Here is a 14,929-nt window from a genome sequence, read left to right on the forward strand (position 1 = left end):
AATCTTCACACGTGAGCTCGCAACCCGCTCACCATGCTGCCAATTTGTCGGCCAATGTCTGAAGACATCATTAGGTTCTGACAGAGACGCACGCAGACTCTGACTAAGAAGTGCATTTTTCGCTGCTTGTCGCTAAGTCACGCTCTGCGCTGAGGCTGATCGTCCTTTTCTTGTAATTGAGCATGTCAAACCATTAAAAACATGTCGTTGGCTTAATGGCTTGATTGCTGCTTTTACTTGCAAATGATTCACGTGCTTCTGATCTTTTCATAGGGAGGGAAGCTGGATGGATGGATTGATTGATTGATTTTTTAATTTTTATTTTTTTTTAAATCATTTTTGAATTCTTTTGTAATTATCTTTTAATTATTTTTAATTATTTTAATCACATAATATATATGCACTTTTCATAGAGAGTGAAGCTGGATTGACTGATTTTTTATATTTCTATTATTTTTTTTTTATAGCAGTAAAAAATAAAATCGTATTATTTTTCACCTTTTTTTTCACAATGACAATTTTGTGACAAAATGTCTTTAGTGGCCGTTCCACGGTGGAAACGAGCGGCCTTGTGGCTCGCGTCCTCTCACGGAACATTATTCATCATATCTAACCACCGCCGATACTCCGCTAAGCACTTTGCCCGAGCTGCCTTGCTCTCGCTCGATACGCCGCCCGCAGGCATGAAGACGTCCGCCGCAACACCACGAGCGGGAAAATGAGGAGGACGGGAGGACGGACGCATGCTGGCCTCATCTCAAGCGGCAAATTAGAGCCAGGGTAAAAAAAATCAATGAGAGGAGCATGCACAGATTTGATTAGCGTGCCGGCGGCATGCAAAACACACATCGATGTTTCGTCATCGATCGGTCCAAAAATGTACACGCTGAGTGACAACGCACTTTGTTTTAGGCTTTCTTTGCTCTCGGCCTGTGCCTGCGTTCCATCTTAAACAGCGCTTTGACGCTGACCTTTCTACCCAGAATAACAAACTTGCTTTTTATTCCCGCCCAGGCCTCACTGGAAGGTGGCGGAATGTCAAAGATCGCTCGCTCTTGCCTTGGCTTCTTGGCCCGGCGGAATATTTCTCACAGCAGATTTGAAAATCAATAAACAAAAGTGACATTCAAAAGCAGAGACGGACGGCACCTCGCAACACATCGGCGAGGAATGGAACACGCCCGCCGCGCTCTCACGCTCTTTGCCATCAGCAGGTCACAGGATGAACTTTTACTTGAACCAACCAAATCTTACAAGAATCGAGAAAAAGCTGAAAAAAAAACGGAATCGGCGGTATGGTTGGGAAAAGCAGTAAACAGGATGTGGGACTAGCGAGTGACAGAATCGAGGGGATGAATAACTTGAAGTATTTAGCCTCCGACTCGGGAGCAGCAGCTGGAACAAAGTTCCTCCTGCAACGTGCAGATCATTCAAACCTTTATTACAGGCAAACGTGGATTTTGAATGCAAGACGAACGATGCAAAAAAAAAAAAATCCTTTCAGCATCGCTCATACAGGGGATCATAAACCAAGGCGGGGTCACTAATCTGATCGTGAGCTGCTCCCAAATCCGCCGATATTCCCGAAAGGCATTAGTGTGAATTCAAGTTGACACTTTGAAGCATCAGCAGCTTTTTTTTTGGAGGTGGGTGAAGGTGTTGTTTTTGCAAGCCGTCACAGCAGGATTGATGCCGGGGTGCCAATGCTAAAGGTTCTTACGCGCTCTTTCTTATCCCCCCCCCCCCCCCCCCCTCTCGTCGTAATATTTCATCATCAAGCGTTGCATCATTTCTACACTTTGGAGAAATCTTGGAAAAAGTGTGGTGAATGAAGTCAGCTCAGCTCGGAAAAGAGACGTTGGTAAAAGGTCAAGGCCCTTAGTGGTTAATATATCTTTTTTTTACAGCCCATGGAAGAAAAAAAATGAATGTCAAGCTTGTCTGTTGCTGGCGGATTTTAATTACTCCTGAAGAAATAATTGTGCCCATAAAAACACTGCTGTTTACAGAAAACCACGACTCCATGAAGATAAATACCTTCGATGAGGATTAAAAAGTCAATTAGTCCCATAATCGTTTATCATTCATTCAATATCAACAACTCTCATGTTTTTAGAAGTGGTGAAGAAGCATGCGGGTGGGTCATTAGCCAAGGTTATGTTTGTGCTTTCTGTTTTAAGCAAGGTTGGATTCACACTGCAGGTCCAAGTACTCAATTCCGACTTAGTGCTTTACATCTACTTTTCTTTTTTAGCTATTTTCATGTCAGCCATTTCAAGTGACACTATATTCACGGCCTGTATGAAATAGCTGTCGTGCTAGCGTCTATGAACTGAGGTGAAATATGCCTCAAAAGTAGCTCAAAATCCTGAAGTCCAAGCCAACATTCATTTAGATTTCTCTCATCTTTTGCTTAATTTTGTATTCTACAAAATCGGAGAAATTTCTGTCACTACACAGTGTCACTATTTCGTAGAGCCCATATCGTCATGGTAAAGCACGGGCCAAACCGTTACGCTTCCCAAGACCCTACACGGTGAAGAATGCAATATTTGCCAATACGAAAGTGAGCTCAACTTTTGGCTACATTTTAAAATTAAGCCTTGGTGGAGGTCTGTCATGAGAGCTTTTGTGCATAGCGCACGTTTCGTTATTTACTGCCGAGCTGTCGACCCTCAACTCCTCGAGCAGGCTCCTCGTCCTTGTTTACTTCCTCGCCAGGCACACGTTTACTTGCTTTCCTATGGTGACTCACCCTCAATGGGGAGAGATGGAAGGCAAGCTTGCATCCCCCCCATCCCTCCTGTGCAAGGTTAATCTGGTCGGCAACCGCACCTTGCATGTCACCCTAATGAAGCCCCCGCAGACCAACGCTTAATAAGAGTTAAGAGTAAATTAACCTTGAAGACTTTGTTAGAATCTCTTTTTCCCCACATTTTTATACCCATGTCTCACATCCAAGGACGAACACTACTTTAGTCGGGGGTGTAGGAAATGTTCCCTTGGTGCCTGCAAATTTCTCCCTGACATCTATGTACAGTATGCTCCCCCTCTTATTATTCCTATTAAGTGAAGAAGCAGCAACAGCCTTATCTAAGGTAAGGATGCCACCTCAAGGTTAGGCTAAGTAGCTAGCTTGTTAGGTAAAGGTTGGCAATGGGCACGGTATCCAGGACAAATATAGTTAGGTATGGTGGTCTGTCTGGCTCACTAGCGACCTAGTACATCAGTTGGCCAGAAGGTAGGTTAGAAGGGAGATAATCGAAGGTAGATACAAGGTACCGAGCTAGCTAAGTAAAAGTAGGCACAGTAGATAGGTCAAATGTAGGGAGGTACTGAAGTTACCCAGTCTAACTAGCTACCTACCAAAGGACCCTGTTATTGTTTTATACACAATAGGTAGCTAAGAAAGTAAGGTAGATAGATCAGTAGACCTAGGAAAGAAGGTAGCTTAGACGGTATGTTAGGTAGCTCGGTCGGTATTGTGTTAGATTAAAGTTACGATAGGTCAGTCCGTTGGTATTTTGGTAGATAGCCGTAAAGCCACATGGTTAAGAACTGTGGGTATTGTAAGTGACAGTAAGTAAAGTTGGTAGGTCGACACGGTATGGGAGTAGGTACCGTACCTCGGGTGAAATAGGTAAACACAAAGTAGGTAGGACACTTGGTAGCCGTCTGCTTAGGTATGTTAAAAACGACAAGTTCAGGCTGGGCAAGTGGATTCATTGCGCCTCTCATTGTTGCTCCAAACACAGCAACAGCCGCCCGATCCTCTGCCGGTTTTCTTCCCTGGCTGCTGATCAATGCTCCTAATGATGGCGATCAATCAAGAAAATGAAAGATTTACTCCCCGATATTCATTTTGCCGGGCATCGATTGAGGCGTGCGGAGTATTACGGCAATTCACGCCTCTCCAGCTGCCGTATTGAGTCGCTGGTCTGTTCAAAAACAAGCCGTTCATCTTCTCATTTCAACACTTTTACTGCCACTTTAAAGATAATTAGAAACAGATACCAATCACCTCGGGTGATGTTTAGTCAACTCTATGAAAATGCTATTTGTGAGTCTTAATTGCATTTGAATCAGTCAAATCCTGAGTAGTCAACCATATTTCAACCCTCCCGACGTTTGGATAAGCCGAGCTCGAAAAGTGTTCTTTAATCGGGCCCCGGTGTGTGAGGATTTAATCACAGCGCTAAGCGACGACTCCGCCTCCGATAACTGCCAACACGACGTTTGCTAACTCGGGGTGGCGACTCCACAACGGGCCGCGAATGACACCGTGGTCCGATGTCCCGTTTTGTTGGATGCCGCTGAAATAGCGCCACATATCCCAAGATGTAATTACGTCGATAAGATCGGAAGGTACTCAACTAAGATACATAAGTTGAGTCATTAAAATCTAGACCTGCAATTCACTCCGACCCAGGTGCTAGAAAGCAACGAGAAAAGAAGCCCGGGGATGATTCGTCATGCTTATCTGTCTGCAGTAGTGATGGGGGAGGAAGAAGGGGGAAGGCTATAATGAGGCGCACTCACCCATAGTGGAGAGCTTAATAATTCAATGCAGGGGAATTCTATCACATTACAATGGCAAAAAAAAAAGGCTCCAAAGCTGGTCGTGCTAAAGACAGGACACACCCCTCCCTCCCTCCCTCCCTCCCTCCTTCTCTCTTTCACTCTCTCTTCTCTCACACGTAGCTTTCTGCCAATCCTACGATAGCCAGCTTGTGCCGTTCCGCATAATTGCGGCAAAATTGGTCACCCAGGCAAGAGAAGGTGTGAGCAGCTGTGACAAAACGGCACCTTCCCTGCCCAAAAGATTCTATTTTTGATGAAAGACAACCAATTTCATAGTCACAGCATGAAGTCTTCCGATGGAGAGGGATATTGCCACAAGTTGCCACGAGAAGTCTTGGGAATGTTTCGTCACTGGTCTATTGACGGGCAGTATCCACCTTTTTAACATACCTCAGTCGCATTGCTATAGATCTATGCTCAGCAATGCAGATAAATAAAAATGATGATTTCCAGGCTTCACCACACATTATGATTTTTTTTTTTTTAACCACGTGAGGAGGAAAACATACTTGCTCTCCCTTTCTCCTTGCACCCCCAACCTCCCCCGCAACCAGCAGTTACAGGCTGTACGGCTGCTAAGTTTTCAAAGTGAACAAAGGCACAAGAAGGATAGAGGAGACCCGGGGATTATTTAAATACGAGGTGCATTAGGAGCCCCGGTGTGCCTTCCATCCCTTAAGTCATCAACAAAACCTGCTCCACTTTCCTCCGTCGTGTGTGTTGGTGCGTACATGTGTGTGTGTTTGGGAAGGAAGGAAGGAAGGAAGGAAGGAAGGAAGGAAGGAAGGAAGGAAGGAAGGAAGGAAGGAAGGAAGGAAGGAAGGAAGGGAGGAAGGAAGGAAGGAAGGAAGGGAGGAAGGCAGGAAGGCAGGAAGGAAGGAAGGAAGGAAGGAAGGAAGGAAGGAAGGAAGGAAGGAAGGAAGGAAGGAAGGAAGGAGAAACCAAAGTGTCGGGTTAAGAGTATATAGTACAAGTTTTTTTTTTGTTCATTGTTTGAGCCCCGTTACACATTGTGATGACGACAAACCGATTTTTTGACTTATCGACCTCCTAACCTGTTCCGTAAACTCCCAACCAACCGTATTTTCTTCGAGCCGAGTATTGTTTTGTTTTCCCCAAATATATTAGGTTGAAAGAGCACATTGGTTTTGTTGCGTGTGGACTCGGTTACAGCTCTGTCTTAGTTCTAAACGGCTCCACCTGCAGCAGCGTATTGGTTTTATTTGCGCTTCTCAGCGCCAGACAGCAGCGAAGGCTTGTTTGGGGCCTCAAGGGCAAAGGAGTTACTGTCGACCGCGACGCTGCCTCCCGCTGGCAGCGGTGTCACATTTACTCTTGTAAAGAGGAATAAAAGACGCCTTTTTCCACTCCGACACCCTTGTTTCACGCGGACCTTTTGCTCCGCTCCTCCAACAGCCTGCTGGTGCTTTTCCTTTCTTTATTTATTTTATACATCCCCTCCCTAAAACTCATTTTCTGCTCGGGAATTTTCCGACACGGGACAAAGATGAGGTCGCCTATGTCTGAGACCTCTGCCACCGACTGTCTGCAGATGAGCCGGACGCAGGCGCCATTTTTTTTTTTTTTTCTCATCACGGGACGTTCGGGAACAAGCCGGAAGGACCTTGGATGGTGGGGGGGGGGGGCTGGATCCCCTAATGGAAAACCTGGCACGGGTCCACGGTTTCTCTGCAGACGCGCAACACCTCCAGGGTTGATTGTCACCTCTCACCCGGAGAGGAGACACGTCCCACTGTTCACACTAAGCGTCACAAGCTAGCAGGCGATTTCTCTTTGAGCACTTGCAGGTGGAGAATGGTCTATATTCTAAAGCTTTATTGGCATGTTCGGCAGCTTGGACTTCTTACTGAACGTGGGCCTTCTACACGACATATCTGGCGAGTTTGCACGTCCTCAGAGCTCGTTGACATCCTTTTGCCCATCACGTGATGTCATCGCCTCTGCCACAACAACCTCGTAGAATGATTGGATACTGAATCGCAATATGTCAGTCTCTCCATTGCGGCAAGCCAAACTTTATTGGATCAATAGCATCAATAAGCACTCGCTTGGCACAAACATTGATATGCTGACAAGCGGCAGAATGGCTTGTTTGTCAAAAGGCTTTGCGTTCAATCGATGCGCTTGTCCGAGTTCAATGACCTTATGTTCAGCTGGCCCCCGTCGCCGCACTTAATGATGCGTTGCGGCATGTTCGCCGTTAGGGACGGCCAAGTACGCTTCCGGCCTGTCAGCGCTCGGCCACGATGACACGGTCGTCTGCGCTAGGCCGATTCAATCAAGTCATATGACGGACGATTGGACAGAAACACACCGGGGCATTACGCTGATAGGACTGAGACTCTCAAGAACCCATGCACGAAATTGAAGAGGAATTCGGCCATTTTGTTTTCAAACACCCATTTGGAGAAACTAGCCCCGCCCTGTGTTATTTGAACAAAAGAAAGCGATATACGCCATCATTTTGCTCAAATAGATATAAAACACCAAAGATAGACCCGCTCTGTGATGTTGTGTTAAATATACGGTGCGCCTTAGGTTCCGAGAAATACGGTAAGTGAATTGTTTGATTAATGGTGTCCTGTGACATTTTTCTAATGAATAAATGTTCAGTAAATATTTTAAAACACAAGCTGTATTCCTCTCAACACCACCTGCCGTTTTTTTCAACGAGTATTGGGACTAATATCACCTAAGCGCGGACACAACTCTTTGATGCTTCGGCGTTAAATCAAATCCACGCGCTCGTCACAGGAGATGATATAAAACCACGTCTTAAGCGGGACGCCCTCGAGCCTCGACGCTACCGAGCATCCAAACGTTGGTTCCCGCAAGGTCAAAATGTGACAAGGTGAAGCCCCTTTGAGTTAGTGCTCACTTCCAGCTACCAAGCTCACATCTCCACGGTAACCTCTGTCTGAACCAGCCGTGCATTTAAAAGCGCTTTATTTACTGCAGCCTGCTCTTTATTTACTTGTAATTTCTTTTAAGTGCAGCATAAATTTCTCTCCCCCCCGAAGTCGCTCGTCCGTGCGGCACCCTCAACGCACTCACACGGTCTTGACTTTGGCCCACTGCCTGGGTCACTATATTACTCAGCCATTTTAATCATGTCCTGTTATTTCAACCTCATTATTCTTGTCATGTCTGCTAAAATCTTGCTTAACATGGAAAGGGTCAGCGGCAGCGCCCGTAATGATCGTAATGAATTGAAGTAGATCGGTCAATGACGGCGTCAGCGGTGAGCGTGATGCTAGCCGATCACGCTACGAGCTAAAGGAGGGACTTAAAAAGCAAGTCAGTGCAGTATACATTTTTTCTTGAAAATGTGACTTCATTCACCAAAAAATTACAACTGTGGACATAAACGTAAACACTTTTATTTTTATATCAAACTTTGTTATAGTTATTCATAACTTGAACACTAAAATGTACCTGATTTGTGATCCTACAAAGTAAAGGAGGGACTTAAAAAGCAAGTCAGTGCGGTATACATTTTTTCTTGCAAATATCTGACTTCATTCACTGAAAATGTACAACTGCGGACATGAACGTAAACGCTTTCATTTTCATATCCAACTTATTCACAACTTCAATCTTAAAATGTACCTGATTTGTCCTCAGAAACAAATTTGTCCCCCACACCAGAATTGAAGTGGTACAGTCCGACGGACAGGCCACAAACGCAGGTCATTCTATCCACGATAATTGATGATGTGCTCTGAGGGTTTAGGCATGCAATCTCCAGCACGTTCCCACTGTCATGTCCCGTGTTTGGTGCCGTCATCACTCTTCATCAAGTCATCGCACTCCATCCCGCACTCCTGCCGTCTCCGGAGTGGTCATTTATCCTGCCGATAATCGATGATGACAGCTGGCGTGCGACCGAGAGGCAGCCGAACGTGATTAATCACGTTGTTTCATTAATTAGGGAACATTATGCATTGGAGGCGCCAATTCCGCACCAGGTGCCCGTATTATGAGCCCAGGATGAACTTTTTCTTTGGCTTTTTCCGACTTTTTAGTGAGCAAACCAAGGAAAAGTAAAAAACTCAACAAGTTATAGATACAAGAGAAAATGTGTTTAAATATTGAAAAAAAACCAGCTTCAAATACGCCACTAAAAATAACATACTGTAGAGTGTTAACGTCTCTTTTACCTTGTCATTTTTCCCGATTACAGCCATTCCTTTTGACAATTCTGAGATTAAATTATAACAAAGGCCTTGCTCTGGCCTGCCTGAAATGAATAGCTTTCCCTCCGAATCAGGCCTGTCACATCAAACCAAGCAGCCATTAAAATCCACTGAAAGGTGTAATTTAACCAGAAAGAAAAGTGTGAAGGTTGTTTAAGACACTTTACATTTTTCTCACTTTAAATACTTTGAAGCCAAATGGAGGTTCCGTCCCGAGCGATTGGAGGTGAGCCAAGTCGGGCCTCGGCGGTTCCATCAATGAAGCTTGTCTCGCAACGATCCATCGTCGTAAAACACGTTCTCGTTGGACGCGGCATCGAGTCGATGAAAGCGAATCGGACAGCTGCTGTCAGTGTAGCTCCACTAACAGCTCCGCTAACTTGTGTGTTTGGCCTCTGCTGCCCGTCCAACTTGCTCTTGCGAAATTGTCACTGCGACACACGGTGGGACTCTGCTGCCAGCCAAAACAGACGCATAAAAACATCCTCAAGAGTACAGCGGAAGTTGACATGCTCATATTAATTGTGACATAACGGCATAACGTAGATGTAGCGGCTAATTGGCGTACGTAATTCGTTGTGTTGCTCCTTTTGGTGTGCCTGTCTTGGCCTCTGGGGGCAGTATAATACAGTCACGCAGACAAAAGCGAAGAAGAATACTTTGATTATTACTGTTATTTAGTAAGCTGCTACACAGAGAATAAATACGATTTGTATTGCGAGTACTTTGTGTATGTGTTGCTCGACCGTTTGTGTTGACATTGGCATTTGACATTATGTGTTAGCATTAAGCTAGTGGCAGCAATATAAAGTTGGGTCGTTGTTTTGAACGCACATGTCATTCTCTTTGTTTTATTTTTAGTTTGACTGTAGATTTCAACTAGAAATGGCATTTAACAGCTTTTTTAAAGAAATATTTACAATGTGCTAAAATGCTATTTCGTTTGAAGTCCAGTATAGTTACACTGGAGCCACTGTACTTCCCATATAGAGAGCATACCACCATATAAGTCTCTCTTTCGATAAATGATGGCATCTAAAAAGCCACTGGCCCATCTACGCACGCCACCTGTCCAAATCAAAGTTGTCGAGGGAATGTGAACCTCTTCACCGGTGAGTGCTGCAGAATGCTGATCTGACCACATCCACTCGTATTCGTCGGCGTTTGTCACCACAAGCCGATACTTTGTAGCTCGGCGCTGACAGATGGATGTATAATGGCACGCTGACACTCCTCGACACCGGAAAAAAGTGCAGAGTCAGCTCGATTGATCATGTCTTTTTCAGGCCGGCGAGCGGGGAGAACTTAGTTTGTGACAGTTTTCCGTTGTAAGGTCAGAGGCACGCTGAGGACTGGCTGGATAGTAAGAGCAAGTTGAGGTTAAAAGGATCGAGTCGGATTGACTCGCTGTCCTGCATGTGTCATCGTATTGACTCGGCGGGGTCACCAACTGTAGACTCTTTTTTTTGGACTGTGGATTATTGCTCGTCATTCGGATTATTCATTTATTGTCTGAAGTGTGCCAGGCTTTTTCTTTACTTCAAGATTCATGACTTTGTGGATTATTTCCAGTTGTTCTGTTTGTTTCTATAATTAGTATTATTACCTAAAGTCGTCCTGTAAGGTTACCGACTTGGTGGATTATTTATTATTATGATTATTGTTTTATTATGATTATTCTTTATTTTATATTTTTATTTTATTTTTTGGGTGAATAAGAGGATCATGATCAAAAGTTAAAAATACTTCGTTGAATTGCCCAACATAAGATTTCATCAACATTTGATGCCTTAAAATGTTGCGTTCGCCCAAATTTTTCGGAAAGACAAATATTTTCCACATTTGACATTATTCCCGTAAAATGTCCCCAAATATATCTCGAAATGCAACAATTGCTGATTGGGTTCGCGATGGGCCTGATGAATGTCCTCTCTCAGGGATTCGGACCGTCCTCTGTCCATTAGCCGAGTTGGACCTCTGCATCTCCGAGGAGTTGTTCTGAAACACGGCGCCGCAAATGAGATGTGACACGGCGCTATTTATACTGCCTGGGAGGAGGAGATGCAAAAAAGTGCTCACCTGCTGCTTGATGAGGTCTGCCGGCTCCCCCAACCCACCGAGGAGGCTGTGTAATTTTCACCCTGGCATCCAAGGGACCCCTACCGCCCCATCAACACCAAACACCATCGTCTACCTCCTCCACCAGCACCCTAGAGGCAGCCAAACACACTGCATAATTACTCCGTGTGAACATTCCCCGCAGTGAGTGTGTGTCTGTCACATATTCATATTTCCACTCCTCCATGATGCTTTTGAGGACATGCAACACGGCTACTGTGTTGATGGCTCTTTTGGAGCCCCCCCCCCCCAGGGGAGTGTTTCTAAAAATAATGCTTTTACCCCATTCTTCAGATACACAGGAAAGGTTGGATGAATGTGGTGGATTGGAGAAAAAGGATGTCTTTTTGCTAATCACAGGTTGTTTGTTCGAATAAAAAGTATCTTGGAGCGCTTAAATCCTCACCTGCTTTCGGTTCTTCCATGAGGTGAAGAACTTCTCTTTGCTGTCACTATCCGTTGAATGTGCTGAAAGCTCGACTGTCAATCACTGCTAAAAGCAGACAAAAATGGATGCTACTTCATCTTTCTTACGCCAACATAGAACTGCATATATGAGCCGTGAAAATATATCCGCTTAACGCCAGTGGCTGGAATATATCCCACCAGGTCGTCACGGGGCTTTTCCGTAGCGTGGCAACAATGAGGCCATGCTAGCCCAAAGCGTCGCTCCACATACGCTGCCTCTTAAACCTGATTTTTTTTTTTTTTTTCCCTTCCATCAGACCAGCTAAGAGCTTATTTGCCTTATAAATGACAAAAAGTACCTGATCTGTGCTCGAGCCTTTCAGTAATTGTATAATAGTCCTTATGGTTGTGGTTCAGTTAGCCATATTAACCGGCTAGCATTAGCAGAAGCCATTTGTGGCATTTATTATGCGCACGTGTTGTTAGCTGTTAGCATATCGTGAATGTTTTTTTCTTGCTAAGTAATGTGTTTGGAATTTTTCTTCAATTCCGTCGGATTTCCACGTACAATCTATTTTGTATTTAGAGAACCCCCTTTTGTGTTTTTGAATGTACGGCCATGGGCCAGCTGAGGTTTGAAAAGACGTCTCCCTTGCCTCCGGCAGTCAAATGAGCGACGACTCGGCAGCAAAACACGGATTAGGTAGAGATTATTAAATGTCAGCTCTTAAGACAAATACTTTTTACAGCCTCAAAGTGAATCAATACTACTTGTCTTTGATATAAGGCAAAGAGAGAGCTGCATCTCGCCGTCTCCCACCTAACAATATCGCTACTAATCTTGTTGGGAGATCCCGGAAGAATGTACTGGAAATGGATTATGATATGACGTGCTCATTTCTTTGTTATTGCGGTCAAAAGTCCAACGTGGACGATCCCCTGGTATAGGATCTGATTCTTATATCACGCTGGAATTATATTTAATTCAATCAGGCGTATCTATATGAGGGAAATAGGACGACGTGAAAACTAATGTATACAATTTATGTTCATATTTTATATCGAAAATATATTTTGTTAAATTATATGACATAGAAGTAGTGAAAATAACTTGAGTTGACATTTACGGATTTATGCTATTTATGTTCATGTTTTATATAGAAAATATATTGAGTAAAATTAGGTGATATATGAATAGTGAAAATAGTTTAGTTGACATTTACAGATATGTTTATATATCATACGGTATGGAATATTTTGCTTGAATTTATTGCTGGAGAAGAGCATTTGTCTGTCTTTGGAGTGCACATTTCATCATTTCCTCCACCAAGTCCAAAATGGACTCTGCGACCTGGGAGTGTATATTTAATACGCCGCATGAAGCTAGAAAAGATCTCTGCAAGTCATAGCGTTCCGTTCTTATAACAAAGCCTTCTCGGCTCTACCTCACAAATGGCTGGCGAAAAAAAAAGAATATTTTCCCAAAGGTCCCCAGACTGACATGTGAAAATATTGACGTAAACAAACCAATCAGAAGGCCTCGTGTGCTTGGCGGCGTGAGGCCCAGCGTAGCTCATCTCCGTTTTTCCACGCCTGATCCTATCTTATTGCTGCGGCAAGCACTCTAAAGTTTGGAGGGCCCACCGACTGCCAGCAAGAGCGCTTCATTACCTTTTCGTTCACACCGCGTGCCTCTATCCCTGCGTGTGCGCGAGTGTTCATGAATTTGTAGTGCTCCCTCGCCGCCTTCATCCAAATCATAATTACAATGTAATATCACGCGTAAGGCAGCGCCCCTGCTGTTGTTTCTCTTCCTCTTCTCTTCTATGAATATCAAATGTCGTCACGCTGGGCTCTCAAAGCTCCGCAGATCCTTGCCAGGCACACCCATAGCGTCTATGTGTCCGTGGGTTTAGAGTTGTGTGTGTGTGTGTGTGTGTGTGTCTGTGTGCGTGGGTGTTTGTTTGTGTGTAGATGTAAGTTGGTAGTTGTGTGCGTGTCTTTGTGTACGTGTGTGTGTGCGTGCGTGCGTGCGTGCGCGTGAGAGAGAGAGCAAGAGAGAGCGAGAGAGGGGAATGAATGAATGAATGAATGAATGGATGGATGAATGGATAGATGGATAGATGAATGACGTATTCATCCATTGTTTGCTCATTGTGTTTGGATTGATGCTTAATAGAAACCCAGTCTGTTCATGATCTTTTGTGTTTTTGCTCCTGTGATGTATTTTAGAAAAATCAATTTACGCACATTAAGTAAGGTGCCGCAGTTGACTGTCGTCCCTCGGGCGCCAAGCAAATTAATTTGCGACTCTCGGAAATGGATTTTTGCAATCACAGCACAGTATTTGATAAATAACCAAACACGATCACCTCTGACGATAAATACAGTTATTATCTCTTAGAGGTGTAATTAGTGCAAACGAGAGCGCTTGATTTGCGGCGAGCCCTGAAAGTTAGCTCAACAATGAAAGTGTCATTAGTGCGCCGCCCCTTTAAAACGAGTTTGAAAGACAAAAGCGGCGCTCCCACGAGGAGGTGATGGATCTTGACCCTTTGGTGCAATGTGATTCTGAGCGCTTTTAAATGTTCCTTAAAGCACCACAAGGCATGCACTGATGGTTACTTGTCTGCTCATTAATGCATTTTTATTGATGGCAGCCTCCGTAATGCAATTGAGCCAAGGTTTATTTGTGGCTAATGAAAGTGGAGGGACAAATGCTGTAATATTTTCTGCTTCGATTCATTTTTTTTATTACATTCACTGAAATTGAGTATGAAAAGCACCATAAAGTTTTGGGGGGGAAGTTTCAGTGAGCAGAGACATTTCTCACGGTGGTCCATGTGGAAAAGTAATTACACTGCGCACAAACATGCTAATATTTACCGATTAGCATTAAGTGTGGCTATGACATCATGATAGAGCTCGACTTAAAGCCCATTGCTTATAGTTTACAATGTATTTGTGAATAACTTGTAAAGAAAATCTCATAATAAATCTTCATAACAATAAATGATAATAAAATATAAATAAATACATGAAATATCATATGAAATCAAATATGATAAAATAGAATCATAAAAATCTTAATTAACTCTGCATGTTAACCCAGTATTTGTTTACGTTTACCAAGGAACGTATCTCGGATCTTTTAAGCTTCGAGTGGCATACTTGCCAGCAGTATTTGACCCTCTGACACTTCTTTTCGATTTTCATTTTCTGCCTCTCCATCTTGGAGTGGGCTTAAAACTACAGCGCCTTCCCTCTCGTGGCTCGCTTTTAAAATTCATAGAATACCAACGTTAAATTTCACCGCTTTTCCCCGCGCTGAGATTTTTTTTTTTTTTTTCTTCTAAGAATACTTAGGGACTTTCGACCACGCCGGAAAATTAGCGCACAACAATTGTTTTTACCATCAGCTGGAGTGGGAGGCCGAGAAGAGGCCGCCGGGATGGGCTTCGAGTGGAACGGAGCACCCCGCGACACATGGATCACTCTAAATGTAAATGAGAGGGGTTTTGGAGTGCGCTGGTCACGAGGCGGGACTCACTGATGACACATGCCAATGTCATACACAAGACCACACGCCTTTTTAACAGAAATGA

The 14,929-nt window shown here is 44.1% G+C and overlaps 2 long non-coding RNA genes across 4 annotated transcripts in view; one reads left to right on the forward strand and one right to left on the reverse strand.

The window, feature by feature from the left end:
• Nucleotides 1-14,929, forward strand: part of LOC148401152 (uncharacterized) — a 67,686-nt gene that overhangs the window by 23,138 nt on the left and 29,619 nt on the right. The window contains exon 5 of one of the 3 annotated variants that reach the window (XR_015857422.1): nt 10,736-11,074. The exons of the other annotated variants lie outside the window; for them this stretch is intronic. This is a non-coding gene — a long non-coding RNA (uncharacterized LOC148401152). Of the gene's footprint in view, nt 1-10,735; nt 11,075-14,929 lie in introns of those variants that run through there. 3 annotated transcript variants of the gene reach the window in all.
• LOC148401153 (uncharacterized) lies at nt 10,187-13,028 on the reverse strand. The gene is made up of 4 exons (XR_015857425.1): nt 12,996-13,028; nt 11,323-11,406; nt 10,878-11,008; nt 10,187-10,796 (listed from the first exon to the last, which is right to left on the reverse strand). It is a non-coding gene; the product is annotated as an uncharacterized LOC148401153 (long non-coding RNA).

Source organism: Syngnathus floridae, chromosome 3 (genome assembly GCF_059516105.1).
Source record: "Syngnathus floridae isolate MCC-2025c chromosome 3, RoL_Sflo_1.0, whole genome shotgun sequence".
Taxonomy (NCBI): domain Eukaryota; kingdom Metazoa; phylum Chordata; class Actinopteri; order Syngnathiformes; family Syngnathidae; genus Syngnathus; species Syngnathus floridae.